Source organism: Arachis ipaensis, chromosome B5 (assembly GCF_059453495.1).
Source record: "Arachis ipaensis isolate K30076 ecotype BB chromosome B5, ASM5945349v1, whole genome shotgun sequence".
NCBI lineage: Eukaryota > Viridiplantae > Streptophyta > Magnoliopsida > Fabales > Fabaceae > Arachis > Arachis ipaensis.
The window spans coordinates 98,001,801-98,014,585 of NC_142440.1; positions in this window are offsets into that span (position 1 = coordinate 98,001,801).

The window sequence follows — 12,785 nt, forward strand, 5'->3', positions numbered from 1 at the left end:
ATGGAAAAACAAAAAAGCTTATGCTTTTACCACACCAAACTTAGAATTTTGCTCACCCTCGAGCAATAAAAGAAAGAATAGATAAAGAAGAAGAAGAAATGGAGGAAAGGGAGGGTGGGAAGTGTTTCGGCCAAGAAGGGTGTAGAGGGGTGTGTTGTGTGAATTTGATGAAGAATGGGGGGCTTTATATAGGGAAGGGAGGGGGGGGTTAAGGTTCGGCCATATGGGTGGTTTTGGGTGGGAAATTGGTTTTGAATTTTGAAGGTAGGTGGAGTTTATGAGGTAGGTTTATGGGGAAGAGTGGATGGATATGAGTGGTGAAGAGGTGATGGGGAAGAGAGATTGAGGTGATTGGTGAAGGGTTTTTGGGGAAGAGTGTGTATGGGGTTGTGTGAAAGAGAGTGGTGAGAAGAAGTGAGTGGAAGTAGGTGGGGATCCTGTGGGGTCCACAGATCCCGAGTGGATCCTGTGGGGTCCACAGATCCTGAGTGGATCCTATGGGGTCCACAGATCCTGAGGTGTTTAAGGATTTACATCCCTGCACCCATAGGCATGTAAAAATGCCTTTGCACACAACTCTGGGCATTCAGCGCCAGGTTGGTGGCCATTTTGGGCGTTCAACGCCCATTTGTGTGCCATTTCTGGCGTTGAACGCCAGAACCATGCCTGTTCTGGCGTTCAGCGCCCAGAAGCTGCCCATTCTGGGCGTTCAGCACCAGAACCATGCTCTATTCTGGCGCTGAACGCCAGACAGATGCTCCTTCAGGGTGTGAATTTTCTTCTGCTGTTTTTGATTCCGTTTTCAATTTTTATATTTATTTTGTGACTCCTCATGATCATGAACCTATAAAGACATATAACTAAGAAAAATATAGTTAGATAAATAAAAATTGGGTTGCCTCCCAACAAGCGCTTCTTTAATGTCAATAGCTTGACAGTGGGCTCTCATGGAGCCTCACAGATGTTCAGAGCATTGTTGAGACTCCAACACCAAACTTAGAGTTTGGATATGGGAGTTCAACACCAAACTTAGAGTTTGGTTGTGGCCTCCCAACACCAAACTTAGAGTTTGACTGTGGGGGCTTGGGTTGACTCTGCTTTGAGAGAAGCTTTTCATGCTTCCTCTCCATGGTTGCAGAGGGAGATCCTTGAGTTTTAAACACAAGGGAGTGCTCATTCCATTGAAGGACTAGTTCACCTCTGTCAACATCAATCACAGCTCTTGCTGTGGCCAGGAAAGGTCTTCCTAGGATGATGGATTCATCCTCTTCCTTTCCGGTATCCAGGACTATGAAATCAGCAGGGATGTAAAGGCCTTCAACCTTTACTAACACGTCCTCTACTTGTCCATATGCCTGTTTTCTTGAATTATCTGCCATCTCTAATGAGATTTTAGCAGCTTGCACCCCATAGATTCCCAGTTTCTCTATTACAGAGGGGGGCATGAGGTTTATTCCTGAACCAAGGTCACACAGAGCCTTAAAGATCATGGTGCCTATGGTACAAGGTATTATGAACTTTCCAGGATCCTGTCTCTTCTGAGGCAATGTCAGTTGATCCAGATCACTTAGTTCATTGATGAACAAGGGAGGTTCAACTTCCCAAGTATCAATGCCAAATAATTTGGCATTCAGCTTCATGATTGCACCAAGAAACTTGGCAGTTTGCTCTTCAGTAACATCCTCATTCTCTTCAGAAGAGGAATACTCATCAGAGCTTATGAAGGGCATAAGGAGGTTCAATGGAATCTCTATGGTCTCTAGATGAGCCTCAGAGTCCTTTGGTTCCTCAGAGGGAAGCTCCTTATTGGTCACTGGACGTCCCAGGACGTCTTCCACCTTGGGATTCACGTCCTCCTCTCCCTCATTGGGTTCGGCCATTTTGCTTATGTTAATGGCCTTGCACTCTCCTTTTGGATTCTCTTCTGTATTGATTGGGAGAGTACTGGGAGGGATTTCAGTGATCCTTTTACTCAGCTGGCCCACTTGTGCTTTCAAATTTCTAATGGAAGACCTCGTTTCATTCATAAAACTCACAGTGGCCTTGGACAGATTAGAGACTAGATTTGCTAAATTAGAAGCATTTTGTTCAGAGTTCTCTATCTGTTGCTGAGTGGATGATGGAAAAGGTTTATTATTGTTAAACCTATTTCTTCCACCATTATTAAAGCCTTGTTGAGGCTTTTGATCCTTCCATGAGAAATTGGGGTGATTTCTCCATGATGAGTTATAGGTGTTTCCATAAGGTTCACCTAAGTAATTCACCTCTGCTATTGCAGGGTTCTCAGGATCATAAGCTTCTTCTGCATAAGAAGCCTCTTGAGTACTGTTGGATGCAGCTTGCATTCCATGCAGACTCTGAGAGATCATATTGACTTGCTGAGTCAATATTTTATTCTGAGCCAATATGGCATTCAGAGTATCAACTTCAAGAACTCCCTTCTTCATAGGCGTCCCATTACTCACAGGATTCCTTTCAGAAGTGTACATGAACTGGTTATTAGCAACCATGTCAATGAGTTCTTGAGCTTCTGCAGGCATTTTCTTTAGGTGAATGGATCCACCTGCAGAAGTGTCCAGTGACATCTTTGATAGCTCAGATAAACCATCATAGAACATATCCATGATGGTCCATTCTGAAAGCATGTCAGAAGGACACTTTTTGGTCAGCTGTTTGTATCTTTCCCAAGCTTCATAGAGGGATTCACCTTCTTTCTGTCTGAAGGTTTGAACATCCACTCTAAGCTTGCTCAGCTTTTGAGGAGGAAAGAACTTGGCTAGGAAAGCCTTGACCAGCTTATCCCAAGAGTTCAAGCTATCCCTAGGTTGAGAGTCCAACCATACTCTAGCTCTGTCTCTTACAGCAAAAGGGAAAAGCATGAGCCTGTAGACTTCAGGATCTACTCCATTAGTCTTAACAGTATCAAATATCTGCAAGAATTCAGTTAAGAACTGAAAAGGATCTTCAGATGGAAGTCCATGAAACTTGCAGTTCTGCTGCATCAGAGAAACTAATTGAGGTTTCAGCTCAAAGTTGTTTGCTCCAATGGCAGGAATGGAGATGCTTCTTCCATGTAAATTGGAATTAGGTGCAGTAAAGTCACCAAGCATCTTCCTTACATTATTATTATTTTTGGCTGCCATCTCCTCTTCCTGTTCGAAAATTTCTGAAAGGTTATCTCTGGATTGTTGTATTTTAGCTTCTCTTAGTTTCCTTTTTAGAGTCCTTTCAGGTTCTAGATCTGCTTCCACAAGAATGTTCTTATCCTTGCTCCTGCTCATATGACAAAGAAGAGGGCACAGAAAAATAATAATAATAATAGAGATCCTTTATACCACAGTATAGGGATCCCTGTGTGAGTGAAAGAAAAGAGGGAGATAAAGAATGTAATGTAATGGAAGAAACACAATTGTGAGGAGGGTTGAGATGTGAGATGAGATGTTAGTAAATGAATAAATAAATAGAATAAGATGGGAGAGGCAGAATTTTTGAAAAAGAGTTAGTGATTTTCGAAAATGGTTTTTGAAGAATGTTAGTATTTTTCGAAAATTTTTTTAAAATCAAAAATAAAAATAAGAATAATTAGTTAATTAAAAAGAAATTTTTGAAAAAGAGGGAAGATATTTTCGAAAATTAGAGAGAGAGAGTTAGTTAGGTAGTTTTGAAAAAGTTAAGAAACAAACAAAAAGTTAGTTAGTTAGTTGAAACAAATTTTGAAAAGATAAGAAGTTAGGAGGTTAGAAAAGATATTTTGAAACCAACTTTTTGAAAAAGGTAAGATAAGAAGATATTTTAGAAATTAGTTTTGAAAAAGATTTGATTTTTAAAATCTCAATTAATGACTTGATTCATAAGAAATCACAAGATATGATTCTAGAACTTAAAGTTTGAATCTTTCTTAACAAGCAAGTAACAAACTTCAAATTTTTGAATCAAAACATTAATTGATTATGTTATTTTCGAAAATTTGATATAAAAATAAAAAAAAAATTTTTGAAAAATATGTTTTGGAATTTTCAAAAATAACTAAGAATTTTGAAAAAGATTTGATTTTTGAAAAAGATTTTGAAAAAGATAAGATTTTCAAATTGAAAATTTGATTTGACTCATAAGAAACAACTTGATTTTAAAAATTTTTGAAAAAGTCAACTCAAATTTTCGAATTTGATGAGAGAAAAAGGGAAAGATATTTTTTTTGTTTTTTGAATTTTTATGATGAGAGAGGAAAACAGGAAAAATGATGCAATGCATGAAAGTTATGGATCAAAACAATGAATGCATGAAAGAATGCTATGAATGTCAAGATGAACACCAAGAACACTTTGAATGTCAAGATGAACATCATAGACACAGTTTTGAAAAATTTTTAATGCAAAGAAAACATGCAAGACACCAAACTTAGAATTCTTTAATGCTTACGCACTAAGAATTCAAGAATGCATATGAAAAACACCATACAACACAAAACAAAAAATCATCAAGATCAAACAAGAAGACTTACCAAGAACAACTTGAAGATCATGAAGAACACTATGAATGCATGAAATTTTCGAAAAATGCAAGATGCACATGCAAATGACACCAAACTTATGACATGACTCATGACTCAAACAAGAAACACAAAAAATGTTTTTGATTTTTATGATTTTCTAATTTTTTTGTATTTTTTTCGAAAATTATTATGAAAAAGAAAAATAAGGATTCCAAAATTTTTAATATAAATTCCAGGAATCTTATGCTCTTTAGTCTAAAGCTTCAGTCCAGGAATTAGACATGGCTCACTAGCCAGCCAAGCTTTCAATGAAAGCTCCGGTCCAAAACACTAGACATGGCCAATGGCCAGCCAAGCTTCAGCAAGATATCAGAATATACTGCTCATTACTTATCAAATATGTAACTTGCCTCTATGCTGATGGTTTGGAAGCCTCAGTCCAAAATAATTCATTTATGGCTTTGCAGCCAGCCAGGCTTCACATGCTTCATGAAACACTAGAATTCATTCTTTAAAAATTTTGAATAAATTTTTTTTTTTTGAAAACAGGTGAGAAAATTTTAGAAATATTTTTGAAAAATTTTTGAAAATAAAATAAAAAGAAAATTACCTAATCTGAGCAACAAGATGAACCGTTAGTTGTCCAAACTCGAACAATCCCCAGCAACGGCGCCAAAAACTTGGTATGCGGAATCGTGATTACACTTTAATTATGTAAAGTTCATTGCTCTTTCTTTCCCTGGAAATGGCGCCAAAAACATGATGCCAAAACCAAGGTTCACAACTCCGTGTAACTGACCAGCAAGTGCACTGGGTCGTCCAAGTAATACCTTACGTGAGTAAGGGTCGAATCCCACGGAGATTGTTGGTATGAAGCAAGCTATGGTCACCTTGAAAATCTCAGTTAGGCAGATATAAATTGATAATGGCGTTTTCGAATAATAATTAATAGAATAGGGATAGAAATACTTATGTAATTCATTGGTGAGAATTTCAGATAAGCAAATGGAGATGCCTTCGTTCCTCTGAACCTCTGCTTTCCTGCTATCTTCATCCAATCAGTCTTACTCCTTTCCATGGCTGGCTTTATGTGATACATCACCACTGTCAATGGCTACTTTCGGTCATCTCTCGGGAAAATGATCCAATGACCTGTCACGGCACGGCTAATCGTCTGGAGGCATCACCCTTGTCAATGGCTTCATCTTATCCTCTCAGTGAAAATGGTCAACGCACCCTGTCACGGCACGGCTATTCATCTGTCGGTTCTCGATCATGCTGGAATAGGATTTACTATCCTTTTGCGTCTGTCACTAACGCCCTGCAATCGCGAGTTAGGAGCTCGTCACAGTCATTCATTCATTGAATCCTACTCGGAATACCACAGACAAGGTTTAGACATTCCGGATTCTCTTGAATGCCGCCATCATTTTAGCTTACACCACGAAGATTCTGGTTAGGAGATCTAAGAGATACTCATTCAGTCGAAGGTAGAACGGAAGTGGTTGTCAGGCACGTGTTCATAGGGAATGATGATGATTGTCACGTTCATCACATTCAGATTGAAGTACGAATGAAAATCTTAGAAGCGAAATAAGATGAATTGAATAGAAAACAGTAGTACTTTGCATTAATCTTTGAGGAACAGCAGAGCTCCACACCTTAATCTATGGAGTGTAGAAACTCTGCCGTGAAAAATACATAAGTGAAAGGTCCAGGCATGGCCGAATGGCCAGCCCCCAAAACGTGATCAAAGGATCATAAGGTAATCCAAAGATATCTCATACAATAGTAAAAGGTCCTATTTATAATAAACTAGTCACTAGGGTTTACATGAGTAAGTAATTGATGCATAAATTCACTTTCGGGGCCCACTTGGTGTGTGCTTGGGCTGAGCTTGAGTGTTGCACGTGTAGAGGTCCTTCTTGGAGTTGAACACCAGCTTTTGTGCCAGTTTGGGCGTTCAACTCTGGTTTTGGCTCCTTTTCTGGCGCTGGACGCCAGATTTGGGCAGAAAGCTGGCGTTGAACGCCAGTTTACGTCATCTATTCTTGGCCAAAGTATGGACTATTATATATTGCTGGAAAGCCCTGGATGTATACTTTCCAACTCAATTGGAAGCGCGCCATTTTGAGTTCTGTAGCTCCAGAAAATCCATTTTGAGTGCAGGGAGGTCAGAATCCAACAGCATCAGCAGTCCTTCTTCAACTTCTGAAAAACCTGAAATCACAGAAAAACACACAAACTCATAGTAAAGTCTAGAAATGTGAATTTAACATAAAAACTAATGAAAACATCCCTAAAAGTAACTAGATCCTACTAAAAACATACTAAAAACAATGCCAAAAAGTGTATAAATTATCCGCTCATCAGCGGGATAATCTTCTTGTATTCTGCAGCAGGGGGCCTCTCATCAGCATCCTCCCAAGGCACGTCAGCTCGACGGCCCAGCTGGGTAACCAAATAGGGGAAGGGGAGAGTGCCTCGGACGTGGACCCTAGCCATATAGTGCCGAATAAAGCGTGGCAAGTACAGGTCCTTACCCTCCATCACACACCATAGGAGGGTGATCATAGCGGTTGGTATCTCAGTCTCGTGAGTACTCAGCATAATGAAGTTGCGAAGTATCTGATGCCAAAGCTGAGACTCATCATTCAAGTATGCCCGCTTGATTCCCTTGGGCAAGGTAGTGTTCTGACCCATGATCCAAGAAACTGTCGGGTCAAGGGCGATCCTCGCCTTGACTGCATCCCAGTCAAATCGCATATAGCGCATATCCTCCTCATCTTTCTGATAACCGTCAGGCTGATCAGATTTAGGCAGAAGCTTCAGAACATCTTCAATTGCCTCCTTAGTAACCAGAATCTGCTTTCCTCTAAGGTTCACTGCATCTAGGGAGGTTTTGAAGTAATTGCAGTAGAATTCCCTAACCCAAGATGCATTGACCTCTATCAGATTCCTCTCCAGAAAGAACCAGCCTCTTTGCTTGATTTGATCAGTGGTGTACTGCTGAAGTTCTCCTGGGATCTTGAGAGTCCTCTCCAGGTATAGGATCCTGGAGGTTGCAAACACCGGATACTTCAGCTCACAGTATCGGTTTGCAAATTTTACTGGATCATTGGCAGGAAGCAGTTGGTCAGCCATCTCCTGTGGGGTAAAGTGTTTCTCCCGCCAAGAGGCATCATGCATTAGATCTATGATAGACATAGATGAATCTCCTCTTTTACGTTTGCCAGTGGAAGCCTTTCCTTTTCCCTTTCTCTGGAAGTCAGACATCCTGAAAAACAGAAAACCAGGACATAATAAAAATAGAAAAACAAATAGGCAAATAGTCAAAAGAAATACAAAGTGGCAAAGGAGAATTAGAATGAGGTAAATGAGTTAAGTAAATGTGCATTAAGGATTGTATAGGAGGTAGAAGTTTGAAAAGAAGAATGCACAATCCAAAATGTAATTGAATTCATGTTAAATAGAAAAATTATCATTATGCCATGGTTAGAAGGTTAAAAGAAAGTAAAAAACCAGAAGAAAGATTATAAAAGGTTAATTTGGTTAGAAGTGAAAAAGAGTTTAGGAAGTTAACATTAGTGAGTCAGTAGAAAGTGGGTTAAAGTAAGTGGCATAATAAAAATATTCCATGTAACAAGTATTCACAGGTAGGAACTATAAGTAACTCATAACCAAACATATCTGTGAATGCCCAAGGAAAACAGGTTGATGTTGATTCAAATAGATATAGAGAAAGAAAAAATTGGAATCAAAACATCACAAATGCAGATTATGAACTAGGAAATCAAAAAGGATAGAAAGCATGCCCTGGCATTCATGAAATGGTTTGGTTAAAGTAGAGGAAAAGAGAGTTCAAAATGCCAAAACTAAAACATAAATGAAAATATTTTACAGAAATTTGGGCAGCATTCCGGCTAAAATTGGATTGTCCCGGAAAATAAACAGCAATCAAATAGTTCATATGAATTAAAATAAAAGCTGCAATTACATATAAGGAACAGAAACATGAAAACTCAGTAGAAAGAGCAGCAAGAAACAAGAAAGTACAACATATGAATAGTACAATCATCACAGCAACAGCAGAATTGCGAAAATAATGAAACAGAAACATGAACAGCACAAATAAACAGACCTAAATCCACTAACCACATCCTAGGCTATCTAACATCCTAAAATCCACTACAACATACATATCTAACTAGCCTAAACATGAACATAAATAGAAAATAATGAAATAATGACTAAGGATAGAGGGGTGGCGTTCGTCGGAACCTAGTAGGCGAAAGAAGGAGGTTGGGGCAGAAAGGTGGCTGGGGATGACGGCGGCGGCAACTGGCGGTGGTTGGCGGTGGTGCTGCGGTTCAGAGGCAGGGAGGGAAAGAAGAGATGGGTAATGGGGTAGGGGGAGAGGGAGAAGGAGGGGGGTGTGTGGGTGGCGCTGGTGGGGCGCGGCGGGTACGGACGGCGGCGGTGGGTGGTGGTTGCGAAGGGGGGGCAGGGGTGGTGGAGGAAGAAGAAGATGGAAGAAGAAGAAAGAGGGGAAGAATGGAGGAGGGGGTGGTGCGGTGGTGGAGTCTGGGTGGTTGATGGCGGACGGCGGTGGTCGGAGATGGTGGTTGGGTGGTGGTTGGGATCGGAGAGGAAGAGAGGGAGGAGAAGGGGTTTGGGGGGGCTGCGCTAATGTAGGGTTCGCGTGGCTGAGGGGGGTTAGTATTTTTAAATCCACGCGATCACGTGGAGCACGCGGTCTCGTGGTTGGGGTGAAATGGGGCTGACGCGATCGTGTGGGTTGCGCGATCGCATGGAATGGGTAAAAGGAGGGGATGCCGCAATCGCCTGGGGCATGCGATCGCGTCACTGGAAATTGAGCTAAACCCACAAATCCAGCGTCATTCCAGCGCAACTCTCTGTCTCCTATTGGGATTTGTGCAATCCATGCGATGCGATCGCGTCGCTCACGCTGTCGCGTGGGATTGATTGTGTGCAAGGGACGCGATCGCATGGGGCATGCGATCGCGTGGGTCATTTGTGCGAAACGCACAATGGCTGCACGATTCCAGCCCAACTTTCTGAACGTTGGATCCTTACGCCGATTTCCATGTCACGCGGCCACGTGTAAGACGCGGTCGCGTGGATAATGTTTTACGCCATTCGACGCGATCGCATGGATGATGCGGTCGCGCGAATCTCTTTTTTTTTTATGCAGAATGCAGAATGCAATATGCAGAATGCAGTGCTTAATGTGAATGCTATGCATGATTCTAGGTTCAATAAAATAAAATAAAATTCAAAAACAAACAAAACTAAAAAAAAAATTAAAATTGCAAAAGGAACGATCATACCATGGTGGGTTGTCACCCACCTAGCATTTTTAGTTAAAGTCCTTAAGTTGGACATTGGAAGAGCTTCCTGCTATGGCGGCTTATGCTTAAATTCATCCAGAAATCTCCACTAATGCTTGGAATGCCAATAGCCTCCGGGGTCCCAAAGTAGGCATGTAAAGCTTCTGAGCAGCTTCAAACAGATTGTCAAGCTCCCGGGGTGACGAATGTCAGAATAGAATCCATGATCCCAAGCCTTGTGTTTAAATCCGCCTCTGTCTTGATCTATATTTTTCCATCCGGGCGGTTTAGAGAGTAGATTCTCACCATAGTGACCAAACGTTTTCTGAGATCCATTCAATTGAGCATGATACCAATCCGTGCACTTCGAGTTGAAGCGTAGAGCATTATTGAACCTTGTGCACCAGCTCTGAGTGCGAGCCATTTCCCTCTTACTCTTAAAGTCACAGAGAGCTCTAAGCTGGCCATCTGTTTCAAGTAAACCATATTCAAGTGAATAAGTAAAGTTAAAGGTTAAGGATTGTACCCACTTGAAGCTTGTATTAAGCGGTAATGGCCTTGGGGTGGGTGTTTCTGGTGGTTCTGTAAGTTCTTCTCCCTTCTGCTCTTCTGTGTCTTCCTCATCACTTGAGTCATAGATTGGAGGTTGAGAGAAATCTACCTCCGCGTCATCTTCGTATTCACTTGGGGAAGATTCTTCGATCTCAGAGAATTCACTTGCGGATGCAAGTTCATTACTAAGAGAGCTTGACTTGTGACTATCATCATCAAGGGAATTTGTGTCTTGGGTTATTCCGTCTAGTTCTTCATAAACGACTTGCCTTGGGGATTGTGCAATATCCTCCTTAGCATCAACTGTAACGTCCTTGACGGAGTTCTCCTCAACTCTGGATTCGGAGGTTCAGTGTCTCCTAGATCTTCAACCAACTCTTCTTTTTGTACAATGACATCTTCTTCTACTTGTTCTAGTATAAATTCATGCTCTGTCTTGTCCACTGGAGTTTCTAGTGTCTCCTTCATGCTACGCTCTTCATTAGATTGTCCACATGGGGCTATGGTTGGTCCTTGAATGTTCGCGCGTCTAGAAGCTAATTGAATTACTGCTTGCTCCAGTTGTCGAATAGTTGTTTGAAGTTTATTTACTGTTGCCTTGAGGCGAACCTTTTATTCTCGAGGTGATGGATTTGGACATGAAACATAGGGAAGTGGTGGTGCTTGGGGGTGATTGGATTGGAACTGGGGTAGGAAAGGATCATACGGTGGCGAATGGTGAAGAGAAGCTTATGAGTGTGGTGGTTCGAGGTTATGTAGAGAGGTTGGTCTATAGGCACGGGGTGGGGCTTGTTGGTAGTCACAAGGTTGTCCATCATATCTTTCAGCTGGGTATCCATTGTAGAATGGTCGTTGTCCGTGATATCTTGGAGGGTGTTGTTGCCTAAAGGGTTGATTAGATCCTCTTGGCTCCATCCATCCTTGATTGGTCTGACCTTGATGCATATTCCTGCTGTAACTTCTATTTCCCTCAACAAAGTTAGAACCAAACTCAAAGCGAGAGGGGTGAGAGTTCATAGTAGCAAATAAAATTAAAAAGGAAAAACAGAAATAAATAAACAAGTAAAAGAAAAAATATTTACAATAACCAATAATAAGGAACACGTTAGCAGTTCCCCAGCAACGGCGCCATTTTGACGAGAGGAACTTTTGCGTGGTCTAGAAATTTGCGGATAAATCCTCGTTGCAAGTATAGTTTCTAAACCTTCAAAAGTCCTTTCATACAAACGTTTTGGTTGTCACAAGTAACAAACCCCTAAATAAATTGATAACCGAAGTATTCAAACCTCGGGTCGTCTTCTCAAGGAACTGCAGGGAAGTATGTTCTTATCATTGGTTATGGAGATTGTAGATTTGGGGTTTCAAGAATGAGGAACGAATATGACAAATAATTTAAATGGCAATTAAAAATAAATAAATAAATGTAAAATAAAATTTTGGCAAGGTATGAGAAATTAGAGGTCCTATCCTGGCTATCCTTATCAATGATGATAATAATTGAATCTTAATTCCACTTCGTTAGCCTTTACTAATATAAAGGAAGGTCAATAGATTAATTGGGTTGATCTTCGGATCCTATTTGTTTCCTAAGAAAAGATTGGGATTATTGAAGTTCAATTCAATTAACAAAGATAACAATTATCAATCATGTTTGAGTTTGATAACTCTAGAGTTACTGATTTCTTAACCAAAATCAAAAGGAGAAGTAAATCTACTGGAATAAAAATGTCTTCAGAGTAAAAACAACAATAGCATAAATAAAAGAAATCAATATTAAACTGAAATACCTCAAATAACATTAATAAAAGAGTAATCCGTAACATGAAAGGATTCATAAAGTAACTTACAAAAGTAAATAAAAGGAATATTGAGCTTGATCAAAAGAGATAATCCTGAAAGCGAATAAAAATCCTAAATCTAAATCCTAATCCTAAAGAGAGAGGAGAGAGCCTCCCTCAAAACTAATTCTAATTCATGGAAAGTAAAAATTGGCGAGCTCCCTTTGAATGGATGCATTCCATCACTTCATAACCTTTGGCCTATGCCTTCTAGACTTGGATTTGGGCCAAAAAGGGCTTCAGAATTCGCTATGAGCATTTTCTGTAATTTCTGGTGCGTGGCCTCTATCACGCGTCCGCGTGGGTCATGCGGTCGCGTCATTCGGAGCTTTTCTTGTCACGCGGTCGCGTCAGTCATGCGGCCGCGTCATATGTGTTATGCTTAAGGCGCGCGGTCGCGTCAGTCATGTGGCCGCGTCGCCGCTTCTTCACGCTTGGCATGCGATCGCGTCATCCATGCGATCGCGTGGATGCCAGTTTCTTCAAGGACTCCGTTTTGTGCTTTCCTTCCATTTTTGTATGTTTCCTTTCCATCCTTTGAGTCATTCCTGC